The sequence below is a fragment of the Megascapheus bottae genome, chromosome 26, assembly GCF_031878675.1.
Source record: "Megascapheus bottae isolate mThoBot1 chromosome 26, mThoBot2.hap1, whole genome shotgun sequence".
In the NCBI taxonomy this organism is placed as follows: domain Eukaryota; kingdom Metazoa; phylum Chordata; class Mammalia; order Rodentia; family Geomyidae; genus Megascapheus; species Megascapheus bottae.
The window spans coordinates 9,073,272-9,086,466 of NC_143534.1; the positions used below are offsets into that span (position 1 = coordinate 9,073,272).

The window sequence follows — 13,195 nt, forward strand, 5'->3', positions numbered from 1 at the left end:
TTTTTTTCAATTGCTGTTTTAAAGGTACTAGTGTTTGCTGATTTATTAATCTCAAAATCAGTGAGTGTCTGATGAATCCTAATACAGCAGTTATTTGCATTTCAGTTTTATGTTTGTGTGTTTGTTTGGTTTTATACTTGAGACAGAATCTCCCAATGTAACCCATCTTGGCCTTTCTACACTCATATTTTGTCAGCCTTATGACATGCTTAATTAAATCAAAGAGCTATGCACACCATTGCTATAAATGGGTCGGGAGGGGCTGGGAGTGTGGCCTAGTGGTAGAGTGCTTGCCTAGCATGTGCAAAGCCCTGGATTTGATTCCTCAGTACCACATAGGTAGGAAAAAGTTGGAAGTGGCACTGTAGCTTACATGGTACAGTGCTAGCCTTGAGTAAAGAGAAATATAGGGACAGTGCTCAAGCCCTGAGTTCAAGACTCAGGACTGGCCAAAAAAAAAAATGGGGCTGGGAATCCAGTCCACACACTTTCGTCTTTTTGATGCAGATCCTGGGTACTATCCCTGAATTTTCTTTTGCTCAAGGCTAGTGCTCTACCACTTGAGCTACAAGCCCACATCTGATCTTTTTTATGAAGGACGGGGAGAGAAAGACATTCAAGTGGACATAAGAATCTTATGAACTTCAACAAAAAGGCTGGCTTTGAACCTTGATCCTCAGATCTCAGCCTCCCCAATAGCTAGGGAGTAAGCCACCACAAGCCCCTGGCTCAAGACATTGTAAGCATGGAAGGCTTACATCCTTCGGTGAACTCAGGCACTGTGTTTGGCCTTGGGACTGGAGAACATTGGATGATGCATTATCAACTGCTCTGTGGCAGTGCTTTGTGACTGAGGAACGTTTTATTCCCCAGTGGACATTTGGCAATGCACAGAGATAATTTTGAGAGATACAACCAACTATGTCAGGGGAAGGTCAAAGGGTATTATGGGCATTTACTGAGTAGAGTCAGGAATGCTAGTAAATTTATTACAATGTCCAGGATAGCAAAGCTCATACACACATGTCAAGTGGGTTATCACATATCAAAACATCAGTAGGCTGCCAAGGTTGAATGGACTTCTTACAGTATGTGAATAGCATAGTTTTGATTGAAAGCAAAAGACTTAAAACATTAAAATACATGTAACCAGGAAAGCAAACATGAAGAGTTAAAAGATTAGAAACAAGGAAAGATAATCATACTTTATCCCTGGTATGCTATTGTTACTACAAGCTACTTTTAAACGTAGATCTAACTCAAAGTCGACAAGCAGGCCAGGAAATTCATTCATTCAATCCTGATGAGCAACACATATTTATTAATTCTAATATATACTCAAGTGACAAATGATAGATAATAAAAATAAACCCTAGAAGGATACTTCCACTGTGATCAGAGTAATAAAGGAAACTTAGCTGAAGCACCCACACTTGTAAATTCTGTTTAGAAAGAGAAATTTCTTAGGTAGGCCCTAAATTCTCAGAAGAGATAAATATGCATAAAGCATTTACTAGCCTAATACACAATACTTTGTGCTTTTACTAAAGGAATGGGAACCTTCTCTGCAAATGTCATTTCTTTAGCAATAGAAGTTGAAGGCTTACCATGATTACTAATTACGAGGTAGAATATTTCTATGGGAGCAAAACTTAGAAGAGTCTCAAGTTTATAGTAGTATAATTCTGAGAGAAACACCACTTCTCTAAAGTGCCCAAGCAGTGTGATATGACAATAAGTTGTATCAAGCATATAAGATAACTATAAATTATGTCATATAGAGGGAGATGTGGACAGTAAGTTGGGGGAGAGAGCTTTGTAAACTATGGAGAAATGGAAGCAGGAAGTTCTGTATTTGGATTGACAAAAAATGAATAAGTATGAGTTTAAAGCTCAGACTCCTGTCCAAGGCTAATGTATTAGCTATTGAAAGGCCATGAACCCTCTGTAACCATACACATTTTATATGTACATGTATGTTGTTATTTTTTTCAACAGTTAACTCAGTTCCTAAAAGTTATACTTGTAATCTCTCAAGTCTATAATTAAACTCTTCTTCTATTTTTAGAATATCTCAAAGTAAAGCTTTTATTTTGCTCTTACCGTTCACTTCTGTATTTCCAAAAACGTTATCTCTTATTTAAAGACAAGATGTGGCAATTAGAGAGATGATCATTTTGAAATTTGTCTCTGATCATCTCTAAGATGCTATAGAAGAACATTCTATAACAGACTTTTCTGCTGTGCCATTCCAATCATCAGAGCATCTGCTTTTAGCAGTCCCACATGGTAGGACATTATTACAAAGAAATGAAAAAACAGCAATCTGTTACTAAAAGAATTGCATTTTATGCTATCCATGTTCGATCCTAAACCTCAGACAAGAGAGATCCACATGAATAACAGCCCCAAAGGAATCAGTCCCTAACTGAGTTGGAAAAAGTGCCTGCCTGTGTTTTGTTTAACTGCAACTATCTAAAAGATGGTTTGGGATATTTTTCCTCCTATATTTTATTCTGGATATTTTACATTTGTATGTTTTGATATCTTAAACTCAGGCTAGTTCTTACCAGTAGAAAGCAGAGGTGATTCTTGTTTCATGTGTTTAAGTTTCCTTTGAGAATAATTACTATAGCCAGTTCATGTGGCTCACACCTTTAATCCTACCTACTCAGGGGGCTGACATCTGAGGATTCCAGTTTGAAGCCAAGCTAGGCAATAAAGTTCATTGAGACTTTTAGGTGCTGGAGTCCTGGCCTTGAGCAAAAAAGCTCAGGGACAGTACCTAGTCCCTAAGTTTAAGCCCCAGGACAAGTATAAAAAGAAAAAATAACCATCACAATGTTTATGGTAATTAATCCATTTTAAATTTCTTTTTTCTTTTTTTTGGCAGTCCTGGGCTTAAGCTCAGGGCCAGAGGTCTGTCCTTGGATTTTTCGCAAGGCTAGAACTCTACCACTTGAGCCTCAGCACCACTTCTGGCTTTTTCTAAGTATGTGGTACCTAGGAATTGAACCAGGGTCTTCCTGCATGCTAGGCATGCACTCTACCACTAGGCCAAGCTCCAGGCCCTCCATTTTAAATTTCTAAACACCTGTATATACAGTATCCTCTTCAGACCTATCTTGATGTATTATGCTATGTCATTGAAAGAAAATTTTATAATTGACAACAATGAGCTTAAACATTGTCTTTTTTTTCCTCTAACAGAGAAACTGCGACAGAGTTAGCTGGAAGTCCACCAAGGTAAGTAGCTGGCTTTGTTTATTTAATTCCTGATTTCTGGTACAACATCTTTAGTGAATTTCTTGTTCGATTCTTCCTTACCTTTGGTACTAGAACACTGCCAAAAACTGCAATAAACTAGAGAAATCACTCTTACTCTTTGGAAGATCTATCATGTAATTAAAGATGTATATGTGAACTGTATTTGTGCCCACAAATATTCTATTTCTTTTATTATATTCATAGGAATTGGCAATCTGGAGACACTTTGATTTTTTTAATATTTTTTATTTTTCATTCTTTGATGTATCAATTATTTTCATTCTTTCTGGGGACTTGTAGATTTATTAAAAACCCAGTGCTTTTTCTAAAGAACTCACATCTTATTTTTGATGAAGTTATTTTGTTTATTCAATTCTTATTGTGGCTCAAATAAGCACATTAATATCTCAGGAAAAGAAATGGAATTGATCAATGTATTTTATATTATATATGTATACAATAAGGGGATCTCAGCTTACATAACTCGCCATTAGAAATGATTACTACTATATCATGGAAAGAAAAGGAGGAAGGAGAGAGGAAAACGGAAAGCAAGAGCCATCTTTCAGCAGGGATTTTACTGAACATTGTATACTTAGAATCTTGCCTTGGCCCTTAGGCTTGTGTCTTGATCTTTGAAGATGCTTGGTAACCACTTGGGAATATAATTAATGAATTTCAGTATACCAAAAAATGCCGAAAAATTTTGGAAATGGAAACTAAGAGAATCTCAAGAACAAGGAGAAGAAGGGCAAACATTATGATTATGAGTAGCAACAGGAAATGAGTAGAATATTCACCATCACCATCTGGTACAGAAAATAAATATATATTTGATTGCTTTTATACATAAACACAACACTTTGCTTAGAGGGTCATCATTAATATTACCAAAAAAGTCCCTGTTCATTGTGATACAAATATTGAAATTACTAAATGTATTCATCCTTTGGATCATATTCTAAAGAAATGTTTCAACACTGGGCCTGATTACAGGATTAAAACTGTATGTATGATGTGATTTATGTATATTACTTGGAGGTTGTTTATTATGGTGCTTTCACTCTGGAGAAAGACTGCCTCAGTTACTTGCATGGAGAAAAAAAAAAAGAGGGCGGGGGAAACAATTGCATGTTTGCCCATGTTTGTGAAGAAATTAATCCTGAAATAATAGAATGAAGGCCAAACTGTCCTATAACGACAAAGTAGAGTGGGTCACCTCTGTAAAGTATTCAGAGGAGCCCCACCCCTCCCACACTGTAAGCAGGCCAATGAAAATGAATCAGATGTCTAGGGGTTAAAAAAAAAAAGCTGCCTCCTGAATTTCATTAACTTGTGCTTTATTGTGACTATCAAACAGCCATTCACATACTCCCTAGGACTGTTCTTCTGTTAGAGCTGGCTGATTTCTCCAAGGATAGCATGGTCTCTTTCTTGAGATTTGTGGGTGGTATTTTGGTAATGAATGAGCCTACTTTTTTTGTCCTGGATTTTGTTTTGTTTGTTTGTTTTTCTATTGTTGAATCCTGCTGAAAACCAACAGCATGTCAATAATTCCATTCTAACTACAATTCACAGCCACTGTCATGCATGGCAACGACAGTGCGAGAAATAAGATGATAGTTACTTCTCAATTATACATCTGACAGAGCCTAAGGTTCTCTGCTGCCTTTCTCTAGGGGCAATTTTAGACATATCCATTGACAAATATTTTCCTTGAAATAACATGAAAAATGTAATTATTTGCTACTGGATGCTTCCTTGGTGTCCAGACCATATCTTTACTAGCATTTGTTTGTTTGTACAATCCTGCAGAATCCCATCGCTTGAGCAGTTAGCCTTGTCTTCTGATTTCTTCAGCCTGTCACGGGGAATGTGCAAATGAGCTCTCAGATACCTGGGTACCATTTTGAACAAGGCATCTGTAGTTATTTTGTTTGTTTGTTGGCTAATGATTAAGGGAACATGACATTTGGAGGTTTTTATCCTTTTAGTCATAAAAGCATGCTTCTAGTGTGACATATAGGAAAAATGGAAAATTGCAATTCAGGCAACTGTTACCTAGTGATATGCAGCTAGGAAGAAAGACAGTGACATTTTATAACAATTTTATGGTTTGGTTTTCATTGGCTTTGATGGTCTCGAAATTTTCTGAAAGGCTATTTACAGCTGTTGCACCATGGCTGAGTATTTCATTACTTTACATGGCACAACTTTCAGGTAGCTGGGCATTGGCTGGTAATACTCTGTGAAAGTGTACAAAACATGTAACAGTGGATTGTGTCTTAGTAGTTTATAAATGCTCTGAGGCAGAAATGAGAGATGTGTACAAGGTACTTGAAAAAGCATCAGATTTGTTTTTCATTATTACTGATAAACTAAATGTTTTTTTAATCCTTTCCATTGTTGAAATTAAAACTTAACAATATAATATGTCATCTGGAAAAAATTAGATTACATGAGCAATATGTTCTGAACATTGTAATTATATGAAAACCCATGATATTGTCTGGATTAAGACAAATATTTAAACTGACTGACTAATCTTGAAGTACCCAGAAATGGAGTGTATGTTTCTCTATCTGAAACAATGAAAACAATCATTTTCTATAATTCATATGATTCCTTGCTTTATTTTGCTTGTAGCAAAAGACAATTGAGCATTCTGAACATTTTTTCCCTCTACAATCATGTTTTTCAAGATCCATCTTTTAATGGTGAAGGGTGTTTAGTTAAAATTAAATCATAGTGAAACTCTAATTGTTAAGATAAAAACACTATATTAATTATGGTAAGCTGAGCTTTTTATATAAGTGGTGCCTATATAGAGATAAAACTTTATTTTGGGTAGCAGAGTAAAATTATAAACAAGGCTCATATCAACAGAGGTTTTATTACAATCAAGCAGCATTAGCTATTTTTTTTGAGAAAAGGAAGGGTACTTAAATTCCTTGTTAACTAAGTCTACTGTTACTCAACATGAACTAAACAGTATGAAAAATAAAGGGATTTAATAGACCTTCATAAAAGCACTTTTAAGTACCCCAGGAGAAATTCACAAGCTGCTTTTTATACACAGCCTCCAGAAGTCAGAATATTCTTTGAGAGACAGTATCTGACAGTAAATGAAGTTTAAAATAATTAAGCATAGGAATCAGGTGTCATCTTGTACTTGATTTTAACATCCATCAATGGAGGCAGGAGCAAAAGGTGAAAGGCAAACTTAGTCTCTCCTCTCCTATTTTAATCCAAAGACTCAATCTTTTTTTTTTCTTTCTCTTGCTCTTCTGTGACTTCTGTGATGGGGTTAGAGACATAAATATTCATTATTGATAGTTCCTGACTTATCATAATTTGACTTAAAATGTCTCAGCTTTACGGTAGTGGGAGATGAATTTCATTTGCTAGAGAAACTGTACTCTGAATTTGAATTCTGATCTTTTCTGGGTATAGTCATTTATAGTATGACGTTTTTTTCTCCAGACAGAGCAGCAATGTGAATCTCAGTTCCCAGTCAGCAATTTGACCACAAGAGAAAACAGCTGACACAATGTATTGTATAGTTGAGCTGGGATAGTCCATAGGTTAAGTGTATTGCATGTATCTCAACTGAATCATATTTTCACTTTAGCATGCGCTTTTCAGAGCCGAACACCCTCATAAGTCAAAGAGCATCTGTATGAAAACCCCAAATTTGTGCATCGTTTGGCTGCAGCACAGGTTAATATTGGAGCCCTCTACCAAAAACATAAAATGGAATGACTACAGGGATTAAAAAATATATATATATGCTGTAGAGCCAGGCACCTGAAGCTTATGCCTATAGCTCAAACTATTCAGGAGACCAAGATATGGAGATTCACAGTTCAAAGCTAACCCAATAAGAAATGTTGACTCTCCATTTCCAATTTATCAACAAAAAGCCATGTTGGAGGCATAGCTCAGTGGGAGAGTTCCAGCTATGAGCAAGCAAGCTGAGCAAATGTAAGACCCTGAATTTAAGCCCCAGTAATAGGGGGGGAAATGAACTCCCCTGCAGTTTTACATATGAAATATCAGAATCAAATTGTAGATCTTTAGCATCTGAAATCAGAACTGGACAAGCTGTGTTTACTGAAAGAAAGACCATTCTCACGGACCATATTTCACAGTCATGAATGTGACTGGGTAGGAAGCAACGAGGGAGAAAGAAGGGAGCAGAGGGAATTAGGGTAAGCTTCGGCAGCTCAAGTTGTTACTTGTACTTCTCAAGGATTTAAGGTCAGATATTCAGTTCCCTATGGAGGGCTTTGGCTAGTAATACAACCTCGTATTTCTCAGTCACAGTATCAAATACTCACTTTCCAACAACACTGGGAAAGACAGACAGATTGGTACTTCTAGGTTAATGTCATGTAAGGAAAGAACTGATGAGCTTCTGAAACCAGCAGCTATGATATTCAATACCTCATTTTTTATTGGTTGATTCAACAAAGGTACATCAAGTATCAAGGTTATATTATCATGGTTTTAGGCTCCCTGAAAGAAAACAGGCAAGACCGAGACATGATTTCTCTTTTAAGTAGTTGTCTAGTAGTGACGGTTCAAATCACCCCAGTGCTGAGGGCAAAGAGTTCAATGCTGTGAAAGAAGTTGAAACACTTCTAAGCAAACCAAAACATGCCAAAGGACTCTCTTGATAAGATAAATTACTTTGATTAGAGGCAACAAACAGAATCTGTAGTTCACATTCTGTGCAGGGCTGCAGTGGCTGGGCCAGGTGTGAACGTAGGTACCCCAGGACATCCCCAGACTTTACAATTCCCAAATCCATTACTGACAGTTAGAAACCAAGCCTAGGGACCTAAGCGGTCCCCAGATCTTACATAGCCCAATCACCTACTTCCGCCATCCATTCTCTCTCTTTAGCCTATTCCCAGCAAGCTTTTGACACTTTCTGATACCACACTGGCCTGATACAAGTCAACGACATACCCATCTACCTACTCTACAGTGCTTTTAGGATCTAGATATTCAATAAGTGCATTAGATGCTGGACACAATTTCAAAAAGTAGGCTTTGTGTTTGAGAATTTGCTTACCTAGATGAGTGTAAGCGTTCTGCACACATTTAAGATAAACTAGGCTAAAGCTACAACATTCATTAGGTTAAATGTAGAAAAGGCATTTTCTTATGATAATTCCAACTTACGATGGGCCATCCAGATATAACCCTACTGTGAGCTGAAGAGCATCTGTATATGCAAATACTACCCATCTCTCATGGGTAGTTATATTAAGAACATAGTTTTTATTAATTCTCCAAGCTACCTAAATGAAAACACTTCATTTGTATAGATGTGCATAGTGACTGAATTAAATTATGCTTGTTTTATAGTGTAGTATTCTGATATATAACAAAATATCAAAGGATCATTACAGTAAAAACTTTCAAATATTGTTAAGTTACTCACTGCATGACCTATTTAGACTGCTCAGACTCCTCTTGTTGTAGACTGTATAATTAAATTTTAAATGGAACATGATAAAGAAATTATACTGGTGATCTCCAGAGATTTCGATCCTCTATTTAGCTCTTTATAAGAATATTGCAAAGACATAGTTTAAAATTTAATAAAGGTCTGCCCTAATTTTTCCCCATTTAGATTTTCTTTATCTGCTCCATTATTCAAAACTACTTTCCATGATCCACAAGTGTTACTTGAAATAAATGTCCAAAATAAAAATTTAGCTGGGAGTCATTTAGCCAAGTGTGGTAGCTCACACCTGCAATCCTAGCTACTCAGAAGGCTGAAATCTGAGGATCGAGGTTCAAAACCAAACCGGGCACTAAAGACCATGAGACTCTTATCCCCAACTAATCACTAGAAAACGGAAAGTGGGGCTGTGACTCCAGGGGTAGGGTGCTAGCCTTGAGCTAAAGAGCTCAGGGACAGAGGTCAAGCCCCATGACACACACACACACACACACACACACACACACACACACACACACACTTAGCCCAATTTGAGAATTCCGTTATTTGCACATTACCTGAACATGTCACCATTGAGAATTGGAGCTCTCATCATTGTTTGTGACATGCCTGTCTTCAGAGTTTACAGAACAGAAGGGTAAAAAAAGGATTTCTGCATATGATATACTGTTTCAATTAGGATTCCTTATTTGCTATATAAAAGTTGCGCTCTTTTTTTTTTTTGCCAGTCCTGGGCTTGAGCTCAGGGCCTGAGCACTGTCCTTGGACTTTCTCAAGGCTAGAGCTCTACCACTTGAGCCACAGCATCACTTCCAGCTTTTTCTATGTATATGGAACCAAGGAGTTGAACCTGGGTCTTCATGCATGCTAGGCAAGCACTCTACCACTAGGCCAAACTCCTGGCCCTAAAAGTTGTGTTTTCAGAAAGGATTAAGGAAGAAACACACACACTCACACACTCACACAAGGCCTTTAGGAAGAATAGCCAATGCAGAATAAAAAATTCCTGTCATGAATATTAGAAGAGCCATTGCAGCCTCTTGGGTAAATAATTTTATTCTGTTGCATTTCCTCATTGTTTTTCTTTTGTGTTTAAAAGGACACTGCCAAGATAAAAATTTTTGTCAGTCATGGGACTTGAACTCTGGGCCTGAGCATTGACCCTTTGCCCTACCCCTTGAGCCACAGTACCACTTCCAGTTTTCCAGTGGTTAATTGGAGATGATAAGAGTCTCACAGACTTTGTACCCCGTCTGGCTTTGAACCATGATCGTCAGATCTCAGCTTCCTAAGTAGTTAGGATTAGAGGCGTGAGCCACCATGTCCAGCTGATAAATTTATTTTTTAAATAATACTTTTTTTCTGGGAGAAAGAACACTTCTGTTACAAAAAAAAATCTCCCCATTGCAGGGTTTTATATTCTCCAGTCTACTAAGCTTTGACAAAAAATTGGGTGGGTGGGTTTGCCTCAAACACAAGGTGGGTATGCTTGTTTAAGCCTTCTTAAACTTTTGTGTCCACTGATGTTTGCAATTAAGAAGCCACAAAGAATGGATAAATTAACAAGCATGTAAATTGATCAAATATTCTTTTTTGTTTTGTGCAAAACTCAGGGGCTCACGCTTGTAAGACAGGCACTGCAACCACTTATGCCATGCCTCCAGGCTCTTTTTGCAGTGGTTGTTTATGAGATAGGATCTCACTTTGTGCCTAGGCAGGTCTGGGCTGTGATCCTCCTATTTATGCTTCCCTCAGTCTCTGGGGATGACAGATGTGAGTCACTTTGCCTAACCATTAGGTGAGATGCAGACTCCAGAACAACTTATTACCTAGACTGGCCACAAACCATGATTCCCCAATCTCTACTTTCCAAGTACAATTACAGGCTTGAGCCACTGTGCCCTACTAAAAAAAATCGTTTATATATAGGTGGTTGTAAATCTTGTAAAACTTTCTTTTCAGACTAAGCTTTTAAATGTTTCTATTATGTCTTTTTCTTTTCTTTTCTTTGGCAAATAGATAGATTTCCTTTGGGGCCCAGACCAGCCAAGCAAGCTATGCTGTTTTCACTTTTCAACTAAGCAACAGTAAAGCACACACAAAGCACTGAAAGCACTGTCAGAAACCAAGTTGAAGCGGTGCCCCGAGCCAACAGAGAAAAGTAATTCATCATTAAGTGTGGCTAGTCTTCCTTCACCTACTACTTGTTATATTTGAGGGGTTGGGGTGTGGCTCTATTGAGTTGCATGAAGGATTCTGAAGAGAAATTTGGGCTGGGAACATGATTATCCAGGGAATAAATAGAAATTCAGGTCCCTCCCCCTATAGTATAGCATTTGAAATCTCCCCTCACCTAGGTCCACATCTGTAGACCTCAGGCTACCATGGACAATAGTGATACCTGATTGTACCTAATTCATGATCAAGCACTAACAATTCTTTCCAAAGGAAAATATTCCCAAATCAGAATTCCATGAAATATATGTCTGTGCAATGTTCAAAATTTAAAACCAAAATCATTTCATGGATGGTGAAGATATTGGTAGATATGATAGGTAATAGCGCATTAACTGACCACTTACTGGGAACTATTGGCTCACATCCATAACTCTAGTTATACTGGAGACTAATTATCTGAGGATCCGTGTTCAAAGCTATTTCAGGAGAAAAAGTCCTTGAGACTCTTATTTCCAATTAACCACTGAAAAGCCAAAAGTAGAGATATGGTTTAAGTAGTAAAGTACCATACTTCCACAGGAAAAGAGAGAGAACATGAGACCCTGGGTTCAAGATCTAGTACCAACATTAAAAGAAAACTACTCATGTAAATAACATAATTATTGCCTGTTACATTATGGAGGGACCCAGCTGAGCAAGAAAACTGATCAGATCTACAGAGCATGTATGGTAAAAATGATTTCTGAACCAAAAGATTCAACATCACATGATGAGTTTATAGAAACAGTCATATTATTGCTTCCCAATGACTGGAGATTGGGAGTTCAGAATCCCTCATACCAGAGAAATATGAAAAAAGAGCTTCTTAGGAATGTATAACTTGAAACAAAAGGTTGTTTTGTATTTAGTTTGAGATAAAGGCTAAAGGGTAAGTCTGAGGGTCAGTTCTGAGTATAGGACAGTAACTCGAGCATTTAGACTGAATTCATCTTGGGCATCATTTGCACAGAAATTTAATCGAACCTATTTTGCCTCCCCTAATGGGTTTCACAGCTGTCGCTTTCTGGTGACATTCCTTGCCAAATGAGACAAGATGCAAATTAGAGATTCCTTGCAACAACTAATGATGGTGCAGAGATAAATGTAATGTACAAATGGCTCCTCATCTCTTCTGGCAATTGCCTGGGAGGAAAAGAAATAAGCCCTTCCTCCTCGTAGCACTGCCTCTCTGTTGTGTGCTCACTTGAGTCACCAACACCTCCTTCACATGCACTGTGGAAATTTGGGCTGTGACACTGTTAGAAGAGATCTCTTGGCCAAAGAATTGTGTGTGCTGCTTGTTCTTGTTTGGCCTTTTACATCTTGGCTTGGAACTTCTTGGCTTTGTTTGTTGTGTCTGGGGTTTCATCTTTTCTGGGTTCTTGCCTAAAGTCCTGGCAGTTGCTAGAGTTCAGTTGAGAAAGTCCTATCGAAGTTCAAGTTCCATGATGCAAGAATGTCTCTTTAATACCAGGGTGGATTGAAACCCAAGGGTAACATAACATTTTAACTGTTTGTGTTATCATCTAGCTCTAGGCTTGACTACATTTTTATTCATTTTAATTTCCTGTACAAGAGCAGAGGTCAGTTGGGCAAAACCTGGGGACAATTAGAAATACTAATAAAGGTAGATAGGATATAAAGTACCTATGTCATAGAACACGCTTCATGGTTGGATGATGAGGATTTTAAATTTTATTACTATGTAAGATTAACATGCCAGAATACATGTCAGATTGACAGAGCTATTGTACTCTTGTTTCTAAAGGATGATTATATTTTCTAATTGGGAAGTTAAGCCTCACAAAAGGAAAGCATTGGGAAGTAAGATGCAGTCAGAATGGTTGCCAGAAATTCTCACAATCTAGCAATCTACAAAGATCTCTAGGACTATTCCCTTTTTTAACTCTTCCGCTGTCCTCATTGGATTCTCCCCTTTTCCTGATATATATGCTTCTTATAGCTGCGTTATGTAAAGTAGAAACAAAAAGCAATAAGGCCATCAGAGGGAAAAAAGGGTAAGGAAATTATTACTGTCAGTGGAACTGTAATCACATTTTAACATTAAGGTTGTCCAAAAGAGATCACAAAGTAATATGCATACATATTGTGCAAATTTTTCATATGTACCCAGCCTGTCACGTTTTGTACCTAGAATTGTAAAACCTTAGAGCTATGTGGAGCTTGTTTTATTTCTCCTTCTTATTCTGTGGATGAATAGATTAAAGATCAGAG

General features: G+C 37.5%; 1 protein-coding gene across 2 annotated transcripts in view; it reads left to right on the forward strand.

Annotated features, from left to right (window-relative positions):
* Positions 1 to 13,195, forward strand: part of Celf2 (CUGBP Elav-like family member 2) — a 672,814-nt gene that overhangs the window by 328,923 nt on the left and 330,696 nt on the right. For both annotated transcript variants that reach the window (XM_090318888.1, XM_090318882.1), the window contains one exon: positions 3,211 to 3,246. The gene's annotated coding sequence lies outside the window, so the exon portion shown is untranslated. The remainder of the gene's footprint in view (positions 1 to 3,210; positions 3,247 to 13,195) is intronic.